We start from the raw sequence: 20787 nt of genomic DNA on the forward strand, positions 1-20787 counted from the left end.
AGACAGGCAAATTTTTGTGCGTGTGCCTTTAAGGTCTATAAAACTGATTTATTTTTTTGCCATATCGCGACTAATGTGCTTGGTACGTGATAAAATGGCGCCAAGTACATTGTTGTGGTTCTTAAATATTTATGAACTGGCTTGAGGTCTTTATTAGGTTCGTGTACTTAAGCCATTAGGGGTAGCATAAAATTTGTATGTGCTCCAAGTAGGCCTCATTTTTGGCGATGGTCAAAGATTTGTGAAAATAGTTATAAATAGATGGATGTCCTACAGTGTTCAGTAAGCTTTATAATTAACTAGCTCCATTATAAGAGCTAATGTAAAGTACTTGCGAAGTTAGGTAAGGTATAAATATAACATTTGTATCACGCGGAATCCCATTTTGTAACCATAGATTTTAGTACGAAATAGGTACATGATATTGAAATTTCGACGTTTTTTCTAGTACTCGAGCGGCAGAAGTCAAGAGTAGACTTCGAATCTTTATTAAAATGCGTTGTTACACGTCTCTCGATTAACGTATGAAAATATCTCTTGAACTACAACACTATTCATCCCATACTACCAATTAGAATCCTAAGCGAAGTGCAAACACGGCATCACGGCATTGAGATTATTTCCTGCGGAGACAACCCTGCCAGATGCTAACAGCTTCTTATATTTGTTCAAGAGATTAATGCCTAGGGCTGTCACCGTGTAATAACACCGCCCGAAGGCGGTATACAAGGAAGTGTAGTGATGTGAAGAGTTATGTTAGTACCGGTTTTCTATTCCCTCAAGATCTGTAAATTTGCGGATTAAATGGTTTAAAGTAGAACTAGAAATATTATTACGAGTAATTGTGCTTTGAAAAGGCAGTTTGAAAGGCGACACTATTTAATTAACGTGGTGTTACGTACGGTTTTCTGCATAGTTCATGTCAAATCCATCGTCAGTTCTTGCTAATTAGTACGGCAACTCCAACGTCTGCAGGCAACTGTCACGGTGGTTATATCTTACAATAACAATTTTCCTCTGGTTTCCTATTTTGTTTGCTGGGTAAGAAACCGAAAATCAGTAACCGGTATTTGGTTTTAAGTTTAATTATCATCATTAGTCTTACCCAAGGCACCCACAAGGACAATGTCTATCTATTACGGTTGACATCTACAATAACGGTGTTTTATGCTGAACGAGGAACTTAAAACCTAAACCAAAAACCGGTATCCGGTTTTATGTCCCATCACTGGCACCGCCCACGGCACCCACAAGGACTGCGTGTATCTGTCACGGTTGTCACGTCCAACGCGAATTCCCCAGCGTTCTTATCGCCGAGGAACGCGATATGTCACGCTGTTTCGATTGATGTTGATGGGAGGGAAATGTGACGATTCTACTGCAATCGTGCAATACTTTTTAACCCTAAGGCTGGGTTGCACCATTTTAACTTTAACAAAGGTCAAAAAGCTGTCAAACTCTACAAAAGACCGGTTATCATTATAGTTACTGTTAAAGGTGGTGCAAATCAGCCTTAATGTAAGTGTGTGTATTTTTGGACCTCAACACAAGGCCAGTTCAAATTATGTGTTCACTATGTTACTATTGTCTGAGTGAAGGTTAAATTATTCTTTAACTACAGTAGGATAATGTAATGAATTAATTGAAGTTATTTTATTTCCATAGAAACACGATGCTACTTACAATCTTTTCTGAATTTATTCCCAAATGAGAATACAAAGACATTATTTATAAGAATGTCACAAAGTTGACAAATATTGTAAAGAAAAACCTTTAAAGAGAAGTTATTTTATGAAGACTAGCTTTTGCCCGCGTTAATGTCGTTCTGTCATAGAATTCTAAAGAGCGTGCGTATCACATCTTAAAAACATTTTTTCTCTGGGTCTCAAATTACGAGAATACAGTATACAAGACAAAAATACAAAACAAAGAGAATCCATAATTGAAACGCAAAGCCCACATGGTCTCAGTTAACCATTTTTTATTTCAAAATCTAAACTGGAGCCGGAGCTTTGGCGTCATACCGCCCAGAGCTAAAGGTCGCCTTTGAGCAATCCCGTCTCATGTTTCTAAGCTATTTTATGAAAAAAAGCAATTTAGGTCTCCTCTATCAAACGTATGTTGACGTAAAGGTACGCTCGCACCAATATTTTTCATTAAAATCTTTGGTATAACGTCCTCTAGCTCTATTAGCGTCGAAAGCTAACGTACTCGTATATTGCGATCTTTATTAATGCAACGGACAAATATTTTTAAAAGTGGCTAATAATATTAATTTAAATACATTTTTGTTACAAAATAGCTAAGACAGGTAAACAAGAAGATTTATTTAGTTTGATGTAACATTAATCTTTGAAATGTATATTTCACTGATAAAGTTTCTTGAATTTCAAGTCTCATTTTGACCCCAGTTTCCGAGAAAAAACATTTATTGCAAACTTTATTGAACGAAAACAGGGTACGGTACCCTTGAGCTAAATCTAGAGCTTTGATAATAAGATATGCGCGTTAAATTTATTCCTCCTAAATTTTCGTCAATTTACAAGGTTAATGAGGCCGAAGCAAATTATTTTCCGTACCTTACTTACTTTATCCCTATTCTTCTGTTTCAAATTACATTTTCGTACAAATTGATAAAAATATTTTACCTTAGCTACAGGTTTGGACTGAATAGGTATTTACTTAAGCTCAGGCTACTTGGAATTTATTGAAAAATAATGTTACGTATTTGGAATTTAAAGGTTCTCTACAACCTTAAAAATATTAAAGTATTCAAAACTGTCTCGTACCTAAAGAAAAAAATTGCGATGAATTTTCCAAGAGCTGGCAACAAAAACGGAAAATACAATGCAATGTTGCGATCTCGAAAAAGGAAACAAGATTGCTTGCGTTGCTGCTGTCGCAGCTTGATCAGCGATTGTTGGGAATGAGGGCAAACTGGATCGGGAACAATCGGTTTAGGTGGGCCCACATGATATTATAATATCTGAGGTGTCAAAAGGTTCAGTCACGTAATGGTGTGTCAGACCTCTGTGAGCCACAACAAAGATGCGCGTAGTAGGTTCATATCCTAGTAGGAACATTGAACTAAATATTGAAGTAGCATTGCCGGCACAAACCCAAAATGGAAGATATTAGTCAAATTCAAAGCACTCTTCTGAGTTTACTTTACTTACAGTTCAACATAATCCATCGAACCTTGTTCTGTTAGGTATTGTTTTCATTTCAAAGATTTGTAGAGCAAAGAGAGAAATAAAATTTGAGTATACTCCGAATGGCTGACACTTTGCTTTCTCATTTATACTCCTAAGTCGGGGAAGACCCTGCTGTGTCCACTTACAGTGTTCCTCTGCGAAATCGAGCTAGAAAATTGGATTCCTTTATTGATAACAAGAGGAAATGTCACTGGATTAGAAGACGTTCCGTTACTGCTGCAAAACGAGGACTCCTGGGAAACGAGATCAAATATATTTCTAGAAAGGTAAATATAGTTGGGAATGCAATTTAAGAGTACGTGACATTATTCGGGAGAAATAACCGAATTTGGGAGTTCCGGCTATTGTCATATCTTTTGAGTATTGACGGGAATGTTAATGCACCATTTTCCGTACACGGAAAACGCATATTCACAAATTTCGGTCTGTCACAAAAGCGACACAGCATTCACCCTTCACGCCGGGACCACATAATAAAAAAATACAGCAGGACCGTATAGTTTCAATTTTGCCTTCATGAACAGCGACAGCAAATCAGACAATACATTATGATGTTGTTTATATTAAACAATTATGTTTTCATTTTGTGATATTCTGGTTAGTTTGTACTATTATACTCGTACTTAATCCAGGATGTAGGTATTTATTGTCTCAAAATGTTGCCCGAAAGTCTAGGTGGCGTTAAAGTTTTTCAGATCGAATAATAAAGGTGAGTGTACTTAGTGGAAAACATAAAATATCTAACTTGGTGGTAACTTCCTTCCACCATGGTTAAAAATATTGCAGTTTTAACGACCTAGTTGTTCTATCAAAAATATAGTGATTCAGAGGTAAGTGACCGACAAGAAATACAAAATTGTAGGGCGTAGGCAGCGCAGGACCGTTCATTGTGGAAAACCTTGGGGGAGGCCTTTGTCCAGCAGTGGACGTCATTTGACTGAAACTAACGAACGAACGAGTCTTATCGCTATCATATCGCATTTACTACTACCTAGGGCACTATTTAAGTTGTGAGCCTCGACAACATAACGTGTTGTTAGACGACATCTGATACTTTTAATGAAAAGTTTGACATTTTTGACTACAACCTTATTCAAAACTTTTTATCATTTGAGCACGTTTTGTATTATTAACATTGAATTGAAAATTATCTTTACTACAAAAACATAGAATTGACTTGCGGAAATTTTCGCGCGAAGATTTATTATGACTTCCGACGTGGTTAATCAATACAAAACTGAAGCGGTCAGCTAAATTTCTCTTTTGGTGATAAAGATCTGTCCTTTACCATTGTAAAACGCTAGTTTAAGAAGTATAATATTGTATGTCATTGGCTCACCAGTGAACTTTGCGAAAGTCGTCCAAAATGACTAATAGTGGCGGAAAACATTGATGTTGTCAGAAAAATGGAAGAGAAACCTCGTCATGTGATATATCGTAGGATTGAGATAATCCTAGGCATTAATTCCACTAGCAGTAATAAAATATTGTATGACCATATTATGGTTAATACGTTTTTTTCTCGCTGGATGTCCCAAAAATTTTCAAACGCTCAATAGGACGCTTGAGTTGTTTAGTCCTTGAAAATGTTTGATAAATACGTTTAAAAAGCTTTAAAAGCCGTTTTTAAAATTGTGACAGTTGACGAATTAAGGATCTATGCATAATGATCCTGAAAATAAACAGCTATCGACTATGGAGGTGTTTTAAGATGAACCATTTCCAACAAAAGTCCCATGCGCTCGGAACACTTTGAAACTTACGGTCGCCTATTTTTCCGAAATATCCGATTATATGACAGAAACGTTACTAGAGAAATTTAGAATGGTTAATTCTTAATAGTAAACAGCCACTTTTTTTCCAAAAGTCTTCAGTTTAATAAGGGAAACTGACCAGCATAGTCGAATCGCCATTCGTAACAAAAATGTGAGCTTTTACACGTCTCGTCAAAAAACTGACTATTTGAACACTCAAAATATGAAATAAACAGGTCCAACGCTACAAAATTCATGATTGGAATCTAGGCACTTCTTTTGGTACCCATATATTAAAATTAAATGCGTGAACAGCGATTTATGTAGCCAGAAGCAACTGTCGGTGCGGTCAAAAACCATGCTTTGGAGGTGCCTCAAGCTGAGTGGAAAAAATGCTATGAAAAGTGTTTCGGACACATTAAAAAGTACATAAATCATGAAAGAAAATACCAATAAACGCAATCAATACCATTTTAATAATAAACTACTTTGTTTTCATAGTTAGGCTCACAACTTAAATAGTGTCCCACGTATAACTGTTTATATTGTTTGAAACAGTGGGACTTGGAGTAAATAAAACTCACTGCTACCCGCAAAGTCAGGCCGTTGGTCGAATGTGGCGCCCAACATGGGGCTCGCGATAAACTTTTTTCATTTGCCGCGGAGAATCACATTACAGCATAATATAAATAAACACTGGAAATTCTTTTTCCATGGAAGTTTAATTAAATATTAGTGCAATCCAGTGTAGAATTACAAAATGAATAAAAATGCCAGAGCCACTACAAGAGAAAGACATTTTCGCAAATAAAAAATATTAGCAAAGTGAGTGCTATCGAAACAGACGAAGGAATATTTTCAATGGTTCTGAAACATAGACATGGGGAACGAAAGAGAAGAAGACTAAAATAAATCATATAGTATTTCGAACTGAGTAATGTTCATGCGAGTTCCCATAAGTAATGTAGAGACCACGTGAATCACCATATGACATACTTTATGTTTATCTCCAACTCTGTATGTGAACTAAATCCCTTTGCCAAATCGTTTTAAATAAGGTCACACTGTGCTTTATTTGCAATAAAATGTGAATTTACTACTGTGTATAATGTTGCCAACTATCGACTATAGCACTACTTTATGTAAAATATTACAATAAGTTAACTAAGTAGGTATTTAAGATACTAACGCCCGTATTCACAAACGGTGCTTGCTTAAGTGAAGCGGCAAATCGAACGCAAAGCGTTGAATAGAGCTCTGTGATTGATTCGTGTGTCACCATATTTTATGCGTCCACGCGCACTGTGAGACCTCATAGTAATGTTTGTGAATACGGGCGTTAGTACCAAATATCACTAAATATGTTGCGTGATCAGTTATTTACTCGTGTAGGGCTGAAGATTCCTAGAACTTGTTAACCTAGATTTTCTTTCTGATTACATAAGGGAATTGCAAAACAGGAGTAAAAATTTATGAGAAAACGGTATTGAGTTAATAATAAACGTAGTTAACTATGTCAATCACACTAATATTATAAAGATAAAAGTTTGTGAGTGTGTGTGTATGTTTGTTAATTCTTCACGTCTAACAGGCTAGAGCGATTTTAATGGAGTTAGCTGACACCCTGGATAAGTTACATTTTTCCGCGGGTAACACCACCAGGCACAATTAGTTTCTTATTACAAGATAAGTCTAGTTATCCCTTTTTTAGAATTTGATTTTGATATGGCTTTTTACTCGTAGAAGTTTGAGGACTTTATAGAAAGTTCTTTAGCATAAAATCTTAAGTCTACTGTGCCATCTTCACTGTGTGCCCAAGTTTCTACCTACATGTCTGTTACATAGCAATTTGTCATCGTCGCGTCGCGTCGTTCAAATTAGGAGAGACATTAAAATATTTTCCCTGTTTATATCTACGAGAGTTTTTTGTGAAACATGAATATTATTTAGAATTGGTGAAGAGAGTTTGATGGATGGTCTAAATGAATTCAATTTGCGCTCTCAATGGATAATTTACATCGTATGGAGTGAGCTCTTATCGCGATTGTGGAAATTATGTTAATATCTGCGTTGGTTGTTTTTGTGTAGGCATTTTCTGTATACCAACAATATTAATCAATGTTATAGTACTAGCTTTTGCCCGCGGCTTCACCCGCGTAAAATTTAGTTTGTCATAAATCGTCATAAATTATAGCCTATATGTTATTCTGGGTTATAAACAATAATTATGTAAAGTTTCATGAAAATCCGTTCTGTAGTTTTTTCGTGAAAGAGTAACAAACATCCAGCCAGTTCCTCCGTGGTTGAGGATTCCGGGTGAAGCTCGCTTCCACCTTCGGCCTGATCATCACTTACCATCAGGTGAGATACAGGCCAAGAGCTTCCTCGTTGTGGATAAAAAAAAAGACATCCAAACTTTCTCATTTATAATATTAGTAGGATGATTTTATTATGAGTCTATTGGTCTGGAAAATGAAAACACGTGTAAGGGCTCGTTTCCATGGCAATCCAGTTTTGTGGGATCCAGCAATGCAGGATGTTAGAAATTTGGACAGATCAGTTTTTTGCGGGACACTGCAAACGGGATGTTCTTCTCAACGTTCATATCAACACGTATACTAACAAAACGGGACGTCTCCGTGAGGACGAGCCCTCAACGATTATTATAAAGAAATAGTTTTTAGACTTGTATATTTTTGTATTTAGGTATCTACTATCTCGAAATATATTGAAAGAATATTTGTTTACATTCACAATCAATACTGTCGACCCTGACTACTGAATGGCGCTGGCAGTGCTCTCGTTTTAAATGAACAAACATTTTATGTTGCTTCATCAAGACCGTATGCATTCGCCGGCTGAAAAATAATATCCGATTGCAGATTGGCAGCTCCGGTAACCCTTTGCTGTGACAGTGTTGATTGATCGCCGGGATATTTAATTTTAACGATTGACGGGCGCCCGCGCGTGTCGCGCGTTTAAAACGCAATCAATAACGGACTGTAGGCTGTTTTGGGTATGCCTTTGCCTGGTTTTTGTTTGAATCTGAATTTTTTTTAGAACGAGAAGCTGCGATTTGTTTGTGATATCAATTCTTTTTTTACTTTTTTCTTATTTTATAAATGACAGCTGTTATTCAATAGACCTCGATTATGACGACTAAATTACGGTTAATATAAACGTTAATAGATGCATAATAAATAAACGATATATTTTTTGTAAACGCAGGACGACTGTCTGTAACGCTTGTGATCAAATGAAATAATTTGTTTCGCTTGAAAGTGCACAACTGCTTATAGTACAAAAGTCAACGTAACAAGTTTTAATTCAGACTTTACGAGCCGCCACAGGCGTTTGACATGGATTAAGAGCCATTAAACGCGTTTTAACTTGTCAAGATCTCGAGGCGAACATAAAATCGTTTACACGTTTCTTTTAAGCTGCTTCATTAGATGACAAACGGTCTACATTTAACGATTTATCCCAGTCTTTTTACAGCCATTTCTGCGTCCATAAATAGAACTTTGGCAGTATTTTCCTTGTTAACAGCCGAGTTTATTAACGGAGGTAGGCGCAGTTAAAGGTAGCCTTTCGAAGCGAGTCTATAGCGTCAGTGGCGCCGCGACTGTGACGCCGCGACAGAGCGACAAATAGATGTTCTATCACTATGCAAATGTATGAAATTCTAGGGAACGACATTCGAAAGCAACGATACTGTCGCGGCGTTAGTGACGTGGCGTTGGTGGCATTAAAGACCAAAGCTAAAGACGCTGCGTCTGTGACGCTTAGTTCGAAAGGCTACCTTTAGTGCCACCAACGCCGCGTCACTAACGCGCCGCAACAGTGTCACTGCGTTCGAATGACGTTCCCTAGAATTTCATACATTTGCATAGAACATCTATTATAATTTGTCGCTCTGTCGCGGCTTCACAGTCGCGGCGCCACTGATTCTATAGACGCTCGCTTCGAAAGGCTACCTTTAGGGCTATATTTCACCGGGACACCATGGCGGCGCAACCAGTCGCCGCTACCAATAAAATGTATACAGCTTTGCGCAACCAAACGGACACCAGGTGAGTAACTCTCTATAGAGCTGTATACATTTTGTTGGTAGCCGGCGACTGGTTGCGCCGCCATGGTGTCCCGGTGAAATATAGCCCTTAAGGTTTAGAACACAACCAATGAACGGAATTATGCCGGGCGGCTCGAGCGACGGCAAGTTAATTCATTTAACAAGGAAATAACGTTGCGCTATACAGATAAATGAAGCTGACTTTCTTCAGTCTTTATGACGAGGGCGTTGATTCAAGTTGAAGTTTTAGGTAACTGTTTACTTGTCCCCTTGTTACTTTACCTTTATAATGATATTAATAAGAAAGTAACTCTGTTTGTTACATTTTCACGTTTAAACCTCTGGACCGATTTAAGCTTAGGTTTGAATCCGGGGAAAATCATGAGATAGTTTTTTCTTTTGATTTTTGAAAGGGGTATACACAGTCTTTTCTGTGAAACCGAAACTCTCCCTGGCCGTAGCCGAGGGCAAAAAGTGACACGATAAGGCCAAAACTTCGCCAAAACACTATATGAGTGACAAATGTATAAAACTGGGTACACCGCTGCTTCTTTCATTATTTTTCAAAGGCAATACAGTGAAACGAAAAACTAAAGTTATACAACAACCTAAGTTCAAAGAACTTTGTGAAAGCGAACGGATATTCCTTCCCAAACACTTTTAACACCAGCATCGAAACACTCTCGCTCGATCAACCCTGCCCAATCTCAAAGAAACCCCCGACTTGGAAAATGATATTCCTACCCAATTTATTTTGTATTTGTAATCTTTTGACCTAAGACCTAGCGCCCATTCCGACGCGCTCCGCTAAGCGGTCTTTTTCTTACAATATTAGCATATAAATTAAATACTTGCCCATTTTCCTTGACTAAACGGCGACCGGCTCGACCTCGTCGCGATTAAGTTTTTAAGATAGTGGCAAATAGCGAGATCCTATTCCCCAGATATGACCCCATAAAACAAGCAATTTGAACCTTTACGCCCACATAACAAAGACCCCTTTCCTTTAATACGAAGCTTACTCAACTTATTTTTTCTTATACGCGTTTAAGAATTAGTCCCACCTATTATTACGTTAATTGAAGCCGCTACTTAATACTTTAATGAAGTTATGTCTGGTTTAAGTACAGAATAAAAAGCGTGAGAAATTGCCTATCTCGTACAATAGCAGCAATTTTAACTGGACGTAAAAGCTAAGAATCTGCTTTATAATATAATTGGTATGGAAGCTCGAGTTTAATAAGTACAACTAAAATGAATTAAATAATATGCGAAAAATTCTAATAGACCCAGAATATCCGAATCAATTGGCAAAGCTCAAATAACTGAAACCTCGGTCTCGATCAGACGCCATTTAAATTCCACAATGAAATCAAACATCAAGAAAAGTTTGTTGCCGATCAAAAACAAATTGCTCCAAGTTTGAGGGAAAAATTCAGCCTTTGTCGTAAACGCGAAAGTGACTGGCAAGTACCATTTGATGACTGGCGCGATAAAGTTGCAATGGGCCATAAGCCATTAACAATAGTATTTGTACGGTAACGGAATACGCAATGCTGTAGTGTTTTCTCAAGAATCCGATGGCGTCTTCGAGGCTAGACTGCGGAATAACAAAGACTCTGGGGGCTCGTATTGAGCAGTCTATTTTTAATGTATCGACTCCCAGACTCTGAAATGATTATGATAGGATAGTATATGGTAGTTAGTGTAAATTTCACTGCTCTACACTGGAGAGCGTTTTAAAGTAGATTTATTTTAAACCCACTGTTTTCGATGGAACATGGAGTTAATTATTTTATATGAGCTAAGATCAATAAGTACTGATAAAGAACTACTAAAAGACCGCTCTGCCTACCAATATTTATTTATGCTCTAGAATTCTTTTTGGATTTAGGTACCATCAATGTAAGATAATGGTAGCGTTTAAAACAAAGATGATAATATTAAGAGAGTGAATTTAAATTCACGACATTAACCATACAGAACTGTAAGCAACAATGTCTCTACCGTCAAGTCCACATAAACCGTCTCATCTAAAGTCATAACGCAACTCATAACCGAACATAATCTAAAACACCGCTCCATCCCCGAGGCACGGAGGTCTGTATCAAATATCGAACTACCCTCACCCTAGATACCATCGGATCATTGCCTGAAAATTATTGTTTTATTGCCTCCAGCGATACAGTATATTTTATTAAGGGGACAGTTTCAAAATTAGTTGCGAGATACGGGTGTTTTTTATTGTTCGGCTACAAGATAAAATTATTTATGACGTAAAAAGGACGGAATGAATTACATCCTATTACGGATGCGTCCTCATTTGAATAACGTTGTCTCTATATTTTGTTTCGTATTGTATTTGGGATGTTTGGATTACACTAGCTATACATATATTGACTTGGCCATCGCATGAAAACACGTGTAAATTAAATTATTTAGTGCGATGGCCAAGTCAATAATTTATGTAAAACGTTAAAGATTTCCTGGCCTGGACTTGGTATTACATGGATCTCACAACTTTTTACCGTAGAACAACTGAGTTGCGAGACTTGGTTTTTTTGACAAGTATTGTTTTTGATGGGATTATCTTCTTCTAAAAGACAAATTCAAAGTCTGCCGTAATTCCCTGATAAGCTATATTTGGTATGAAGAGCTACTTCAAAGTCGGTGGCAGTTTTCTGATTGAACTGAGCAGAGTCGGATGATAATTGTACAAAGGCGCCTAACTGGCTCGATTGGCAAAGCATTCCTTGTCCACGACTGATCGCTTTGTTTCACCCACATACCTTGAGATGAGAGGGATACACGGTCCAACTGGCTAGCCGTGACCGCAGACTACTTGCATAGGCGTGGTTGAGCTTCCAATTGTATCAAGTGTCTCGAGAACGGGCATCTAAGTAAATGCTTGTGGACCTGATCTACATTTGAATGATGAAAATGATAATATTGTATTTATTTGGGTTAGGTAGGATGGAGTAGCAAGTGTAGAAACTATTTGCGTAGACTTCAAAGTAATGAATGATATAATATTGACGTTACTAGAATTTAAAGAAGCAAGTGCGAGCGGTTACACATTTTCCCATATTTTCATTCATATATTCCTTTGGCATAGCTATTAGAGAAACGCAGTATTTGATGGAGCCATTAAAATAAACATTTTATTGCGCTGCGGCGTCGAGTCAAACGACATCCTTCTAAGAAGAGGGTATTTCGCCTCATTATTTTTTGGAGAACCAAACAGTTTGGTTAATATATTTTGTATTTTCATCGAAACATGCGGAATGGATATTGTGCCCTACGGCAAATTGATACCGGAATGTATTGAAAGCAAATTATGTATTTTCTCTACAAGACGCAAGTCCCCAGGGAGTAAAAGGTCATAGGGCGGACGCTGTCATAGTTAATGAAAATGTAACAAGCCATCAAAATATTTACTGGCTTTGCCGCCGGGCCGGTTGACGTGGAATTAGGTAATTTGTTTTAGCGGTTTGCATTAATAATTCAGAGAAACGATCTATCCCAAGGAATGCCGAAATTCGAATTATTCTTTTTGATAGGCGGAATTAAGAAAACCGGGTCATTAAAGATACACAAGAATTATCAAATTTGTATCTTCGTGAACGTTTTAACGATAATGAACACGTTACAAGTTGAATCGTGATTCGTGAATTATTGAGCAGAGGAATTACCACTGGGTTACACACGATCTTCAAAAAGGAGCGGTATGAGTTTTAAATGAAATATTTCAGCCGTAACGAGATGAAAATTCGAAACAAAAACGATTGTCTGTAACACTAATAAAAGTTACTTTGTTATCGTAACCTTTGAAACGCCAGAACAACAGTGGACCCCTGTTTACCAAATTAGTCTAGCTAGCTCGTAGCTTGTGTTGACGCAATTTTTGCTCTGGTACTTTAACATAATTTGTAGTCTCTAGTTTTGTCAGAGTTGGGTCGCGAACCGTAGCACCCCTTGAACGAATAAATTTATGATGATGTTATCATACGGATTTGCAAACTTTCATTGTTTTCTCTTCTGGAAATTATTCTGTTGTTTTTAAAATATAGAAGCTATTCTACGAGTACTTTCAAAAGTACTTTGTAGTATTTTCTACATGGAATAACATTAGCATGATCAACATCAGTACGTCAGACTATTTATATTTTTGGCAAAACCATCCCTATTACAACAACACAGTGCCATAAATGAGTATGTAGTGTTCAGCTATTCGCTTCAAATATACACCGAAGACATGGAAACGCAGTCTTAGATAGTAAGCGTAATAAACTCTTCATGTAGAAAGAGAAGAGTAATAAACATGGAATGAGAAATAGCAATGGTCCTAATATGCTGCCTTGGGAGACGCTCAATTATTATTGAATGTAGGGCATGTACGCTGATTTCTTTTCGAGAACATAAAAGAATCGGGGCGCACATTAGATATTCAGAGCAGTGTACAAACCAGAGCACGTTAAGCTAAAAACTGAGGTCTCTTATGTAGTTGCAATAGGGACGAATTTGCCACAAAAATGTAAAGTGTAATATGCTGTTTGTACATTGAAGTGGGATTACTCAGTCCCGATATCCTACGTTAAAGCCATTAAGCGTTTGGCAAGCAGAGGAGGAGCGTTGTTTGGACGGAAAATCCTCATTTATCACGCGCATATGTTGTTAAATCACATTTTGGTAGCAATTTATTGTCATTTTCAATGTGTATAGAGTCGTTACACAGTCGCATCACTGAACACTGGGTATCTGATCGATAATCAATAATTTTCACCCGTTTATTGCCCGTTAGGAACGCTGATTCAGCAGAAACGGTAGTAATGAACCTACTTCGGCGTATTTAGAATAAAATGGTTGAGTTGGTAATGCAGTAGAGACTGTTAATATGTTTTGTTACGTATTTAACAATTTCATACCTACACGGTTTTATTTAAAGTAGTGTGCTACATAATAGATAGGTAGGGTATAAGCCACGTTGCTATTATATTACTACAAATATCATTCGATTCCCGCTTTAAGCAGTTCGATTTCTTCAAGTTATTTATAATTTACGAATATCATTATATCATTTACTAATAATACACTAAAGTCACTTGCTGTCCCCGATAAGAGCCTTTAATAGGTTCTAATGTAACCTAATGTCAATGTTCACAATGACGTGATCAAACCCAACTAGTTATTGTAGGCTAGTTAAAGTTCATTGACCTGAAAATTGAACATAATGTACGTCATACTGATTCATACGCTCAAATAGATGCTAAGTTTGTCATATCTCTGAAATGTATCGAAACCTAATACGGAACCAATTTGGGGGACACGCCGAAAGCATACACAGCTGATGTTGTTTGGGGCGTACTCCATTATCGTCTTTTATGTGTGGGGAGACGGTTTATAATGGTATGCGGGTTTTGACAGCATAGAGATGTGGATGCATGTCGATTTTGTGGTTTATCGATATACCCATAACTATGTTTGCTGCTGAGTGTTTTGTTGTTGCAGTGATGAAATGTTTTGGCTGGGATTTTTGATTATAAAAAAAAAACACAAGCAACTACAAAAAATGAAAGTAGCTCAGAACTTTTGAGTTTTTAGATGTCTGGATAATATTAATGAAGCAGAAAATAATACCGGTCATAATGACAATACGAAAACGGGAAACCTGATAGAAATTATAAAACTTAGCTGGACGTATTCGTAAACTTTAAAATCTGAAAAGCCTCTGTTACTGTTACTGCTTTACTCGAGTAATAAATACAATGACACATGTAAACTGCGTAAACTCCGTAAAGAATAAGTAGTAATCGTTTGAAAGATGCAAATCGATGCTAAACTTATTCCTCCCATCCCTATGCAGGGTAAGTATGGAATGAAGATGAGGACTGGGGTGCTTAGCCGGAGTAATGTCTCCCCGGGGGCGACACAGCCGTGGACAACTTTATCGGGATACGCATTTGAAAGGGAGCCGGAGACCTTAGAAATAGTAGGAACGGGCAAGTGCAATTGCTTATGATTTATATTCATAGAAAGAAAGAAAGTAAGAAGGAAAGAAAGAAAGAAAAAAGAAAGAGAAAGAAAGAAAGAAAGGAAGAAAGAAAGATACATTTATTACAATGGATGTCACACAAATACAGGCAAATACATAGACAAGACAGTGCATTGCATCGCATTATTTTAGTTCTTAAAATCTCAACTGCCTAAGGCATATTTGAGTTCCTAATTAAGTCCCTGATATCCTATTAGGAACTTATCTGCCAGATAACTTGAAACATAACGGTAGGTAATCAGCAGTTTAGGTCCCTATTAATAACATCTCTCAGATATCGATCTAATCTGTCATAATTATGTCTTAAGTTTGGTCTAATTATTTACACTAAAACAAAATTCTTACCTAATCTTTTGAAATTGAGTGTAGTTTTAAGCTTCGTTCTGTATCAAGGACTTAAGTTGACATTTAGTCAGAAAAAAATAATGTGTGAATTTATATCCCAACTCTTTCTTCTTCTTCTTTATAAACTCACAAAATGATCACAAAGCATTGACAAGATTTGAAAGGGTTTTGTATTTCAACTCTTATCTATTAAAAGCCTTAAACAAAATTCGAGTTAAGGTTAGGTTAGGCACTACACAGATATTATGTCTGGCTACCCCTACGTTCTTTAGGAAAAGGAATACGGTAACAAATCTGAGGAAAATTTTCATGTCACTTGTTACAATAAAGGTTCAGGTATTACATGAGTTGATGAACATTAGGGGTCAGTTTCGCTTTTTGCCAACATCACATAACATAAGATTAAAGACATCATCACATTATGAATATTCATTTTTGTTTGCTAAATGGCCCTAAGTATTAAAACTACATAAAATTCCAGTGTTAAGCTGGATGGGCTGTCGTCAGTACAAAACACGAGGAAGTTGAAAAGGAAAAATATTATGTCTATATCTAGTTGTAACAAAATTTTGTAGTCTAATGTGCTCTCGGCTGTGCATACTCGTATCTCTAATGCTTTAGAAGCATGTAATATTAGTATTACAGCTGTGATTGTCGTTCTTCTCTAATTGGATCGTTCCATTTGTCAAATCACACGTTCTAACAGAGCTCTAATTATTGCAATAGCCTAATTAAGTTTTATTTCAATTGTAACTAGGGTTTCTGCTCGAGCTCTCTCGAACTCGAGAAAACTCGAGAAATTTGGCTTCATTCGAGACGAGAAAAAAATTACCGGAGCTCGAGAATTCTCGAGTTTCGATTTTGAAGCTTTAAAATTCTTGAAAGCCTATTTTCTTATACAAAATTAAGGTTTAAATCTATACTTATAATAAATCTGTAGAGAGGTCAATTCTGTACATGAAATATATCTTTAAAATAACTATCAGAAAGTGATTAGTGATCGATACTGATGCCAAAAATGCAATCAGTAAAATGTTTGTCTGTCTGTCTGTCTGTCCGTCTGTATGTTCCTTATAGAAACAAAAACTACTCGACGGATTTTAACGAAACTTGGTACAATTATTCTTCATACTCCTGGGCAGGTTATAGTATACTTAGGAATTCCCACGGGAACGGGAATTAACGGGAAAATCATTTTGTATGAAAAATCTAAACCGCTTAAGTTAGACACTTGAAATTTGGCATGCAGGTATCTTAGTAAAATTGAAGCTTAGTTACAACAGGATATTGCAAATTTCCCACGGTAACGGGAGTTAGCGGGAAAAAACATTTGTATGAAAAAATCTAAACCGCTTAAGTTAGACGCTTGAAATTTCTCATGCAGGTATCTTGGTAAACTTAAAGCTTAGTTACAACAGGATATTGCAAAATTCCCACGGGAACGGGAGTCAGCGGGAAAAAACATTCGTATGGAAAAATCTAAACCGCTTAAGTTAGACGCTTGAAATTTGGCATGCAGGTATCTTAGTAAACTTAAAGCTTAGTTACAACAGGATATTGCAAAATTCCCACGGGAACGGGAGTTAGCGGAAAAAAAAAATTGTATGAAAAAATCTAAACCGCGTAAGATAGATGAAGGGGGTAAAACGGGATCCACGCGTACGAAGTCGCGGGCGGCCGCTAGTTATTTAATAAAAGGTATAAATTAAAATAGGTCAACGTTGCTTTAAGACTGGCCTAGTCTTTCCTTTTTTAACTGATTTGATTTGCAAGTAATGATCTCAATCGAAACTAAGTAATAATAATGTTCACCAACGAGTATGATAATATATTTATTATGTATGTTTAATTTTGACTCTGTCTGACTGATTTAAAGACTGAAAAACTTGTTAACTAGACAGTTACCTTACCTAACAGACGTTAGGTTAGGTACTCGTGCCTCCTCGTAAAGTTTATTCAAGTCGTTGTCTGTAAGAAATTTAAAAATTTACTAAAAAGTTTTTTTTGTTCATAAAAAAAAACTATTTATCGTAATTTTGCTATTTGGACTTGTGTTCTTTAGAAAACAAGTGATTCAATTGTAGCTCCAGATTTTTATTGTTATTTATCCTTAAAGTACACGAGACTTTAGTTATGATTATTAGTTAATATTAATTATGAAAGAAGATTTTATTTTTTGTTTCTTTCCTTACCAAAATAAGTGATATTAAATTCTAATATTGATTGTTGTGCATAAAAGTAGGTATACTAGATTAAAAAAACCTGTGTTTTTATTAAATTTCAACCGATTTCAGCAGTTTTCATTAAAAGACTCGAGACCCGAGAAAACTCGAGACTTTGGCCTCGAGAATTCTCGAAACTCGAGAAAAAAAATAAGTCGAGAAATCAGAAACCCTAATTGTAACCCAAATGCAAATACAAGAGCGATGCTTAATATTCCAACTAGTTATCATTAACCGAAGCATATTTTGCTATTGTAATCATTTCACTAAAATGTTTAGTTTGCTATTCGATAAATATGATTAATTATGGTTCCTGTATGTTCAAATGTTACGTTAAATATCAAAAGGTTGTTTCAAACTAGTACATTATTTTAATCAGTTTATTTGTTTTGGGAGTTACGGCATTAACATACTATTGTGTTCGACGGGAATGCCATAAACAATGCGACCCGTATCTGAAAACTAGACTTTAAATCTAAAATAAATTTCACATTTTCAAACGAAAGTTTATTTTCTATATGGGCGATTGTTTTCTGTTTATATACGCAGTTTGAAAGTTAAAAACTCTGAGGGCTTATTTTCAGAATCATTCAAATTCTAACTTAAGGCCGGGTAACAGAGAAAATGGCGAAAATGAGGTTTTCATTTTTCATTTTTGAGGTACTAAACAGTAAAATAAAAGGCTAAGATTTTTTTTGGGCATAGTTGAGGATATTTTCTAGGGCTATTAACGGATGGAAACACGATTTGATGAAGTTGACTCGATAGAATAAATTCCCAAAGTTACCTCTATTCGTTTTCTAATAATGGTTTTATTTTTAAAATAAACGATTTGAGATTCTGAATCTTTTACTAAACTAAAGTTTAGAAATAACTTGAGGGCTTTTAACGGATGAAATTTTTATATTGCGTCTTATTTAGTTACTATGTTAAAAAATGTGGAAAAAATCGCCCATGACGGCTTGGACAATCTCAATCAGTCGCGCGGTGGCGCTTACGGAGGACGGACGCGTGCCAGTTTTTTGGCCGTGACAGTTCTCGATTTGTCAATATTTTTGACAATGATGACTTTGATGAGTCACAGTATAATAATACCAGTGTTACTGGAGAAAGCTAAAATTTTTGACAATTAAGAATTCTGAATTTTGTCTACCTATTGAAATTTAAATCGTTGGCATCCTTTTAAACTAAGACTCTACTCATGATACATTCCTCAAATATGAGACAAAACCAATGAGTTAAAATTACATTTTAATAGTACCTACATAAAATCGTCTTCACTCTTTAGAAGAGCACACTGACACAAATAAATAAAAAAAAATTAGGTCAGTGGGTCAAATATAGGGGCAGCTGCACGTCACTGAAAGACGATTCTGTTTACTCGGCATCTGGGCTGAAGAACATGAATCCTTGCTTACAGATGCAGATGTAAATAGAGTTATAATTAGACAAATTTTACATGAAATGTTTAACAGTTAAAAGACACATACATGGAATACCAATAAGGTTGCGGAGGGAAAGCTACCTATTATTAACTAGCGGCCGCCCGCGACTTCGTTCGCGTGGACCTCGTTTTACCCCCGTTAGATATGATGTTTTACCTCATTTTACCCATGTTGATAGATGGCGTTTCACGGTTTCCCCCGAATGAATATTTACGAACGTCATACCGTAGTTTGTCCAGTGCTGTAGATTTTAACCAATGACGATAGATGGCGCTTTTAGACACGTCTTATTTATTTATTGAAATTTATTTGCCACATATCGTCATAATGTTAATCTGGGTTATAAACAATAATACTGTAAAGTTTCAACAAAATCCGTTCAGTAGTTTTTGCGTGAAAGAGTAACAAACATCCAGACATCATGACATCCAGACATCCAAACTTTCGCCTTTATAATATTAGTAGGATATTTCACAATCCAAACTAATATTTACTATTTAGCATTTACTTACAGTAAATATTAGTTTGGATCGTGAAATATTTAAAATAAAAAAAAGAATAAAACAAAATAGGGTTTCAAATTACCTATCTATAATCTAATATTATAAAGAGGTAAAGTTTGTGTGTTTGTATATTTGTTAAATTGTAAGGGGTAATCTCGGGATCTACTGAACTGATTTTAAAAAATCTTTCACCAATAGAAAGCCACATTATATCTGAGTGTAATAAGTTATATAAAAACCAAAAAATTCCACGCGGGCGAAGCGTCGGGCGGAAAGCTAGTTTATTTATAATTATGTAAGAGCATAATTATTAAAGTCGAAGTCAAACATTCTTTATTTGTGTGGACCTATATTAACGAGAGATTACAAGAGATTACAAGGCGTCAAATAATTCAAGAAAAAAATTAAAAACTATTATAAAGCTAAATTTTGCTCTCATGGAGCCTTTACCTACTCTGACAAATTAAGACTTAGAGAAGAAACTAATAATAAAACTATTTAACTGTCCTGCAATGAAAAGCTTGATCGGGTACAACACCTCAAGTTATTTCAGAACTTGATTTCATTAAAAGACTCCGAATATCAAATCGCTTAGGTATCTAAAGTCAAACGATTCTGAAATGTCAAGTGGACTAATGAATAACCCATTAAGATAGTAGCGCCCTCCTGTCAATGACATACCTGGAACGATAGAGTTTTGAACAACTAATAAAAATGCTTTGTCCTAAATGACTGACGGATATCGTAGAGACCTGAAAGTTGGAAGGTGTGTTCTTTTTATGACGTAGGCATCTCATAAGAAAAGATTTTCCGAAATGGGGTCATGAAATGAAGGGGGTGAAAAAAGGGGGCAAAGTTTGTATGGGACAAAGTGATTCCTTGGTTCAATCTACTTGAAATTTAGTTTAACAATACCTTAATATAATTCATGAAAGACGTGTGGAACGGGTAGAAAGTAATTTTGGCAGTCATTTTCTTCGAAGTTGATATCAATACTACTTAGTGCCTTTGATTTAATTACTTTTTATTTTTACAAGTGTTTGAAAACTCCATTTCAGATTGTGTTCAATGTCAAGTGAAATCTCAAATTGAAATATCTCAATCTCAATGAGGAGACTCTGTATTTATTCCTAGAATTCCCCAAACACCGTCAAATTACCCTTTCGAATTCAAGACAGT

The 20787-nt window shown here is 36.1% G+C and overlaps 2 protein-coding genes across 2 annotated transcripts in view; both read right to left on the reverse strand.

The window, feature by feature from the left end:
• LOC135073117 (glutamate receptor ionotropic, delta-2) overlaps nt 1-18743 on the reverse strand; it is a 108203-nt gene extending 89460 nt beyond the window's left edge. Inside the window, exon 1 of the mRNA XM_063967159.1 lies at nt 18586-18743. The gene's annotated coding sequence lies outside the window, so the exon portion shown is untranslated. The remainder of the gene's footprint in view (nt 1-18585) is intronic.
• Nucleotides 1-20787, reverse strand: part of LOC135073476 (protein O-mannosyl-transferase Tmtc3-like) — a 181039-nt gene that overhangs the window by 40452 nt on the left and 119800 nt on the right. The window lies entirely within an intron of this gene.

The sequence above is a fragment of the Ostrinia nubilalis genome, chromosome 7, assembly GCF_963855985.1.
Source record: "Ostrinia nubilalis chromosome 7, ilOstNubi1.1, whole genome shotgun sequence".
NCBI classification, from domain to species: domain Eukaryota; kingdom Metazoa; phylum Arthropoda; class Insecta; order Lepidoptera; family Crambidae; genus Ostrinia; species Ostrinia nubilalis.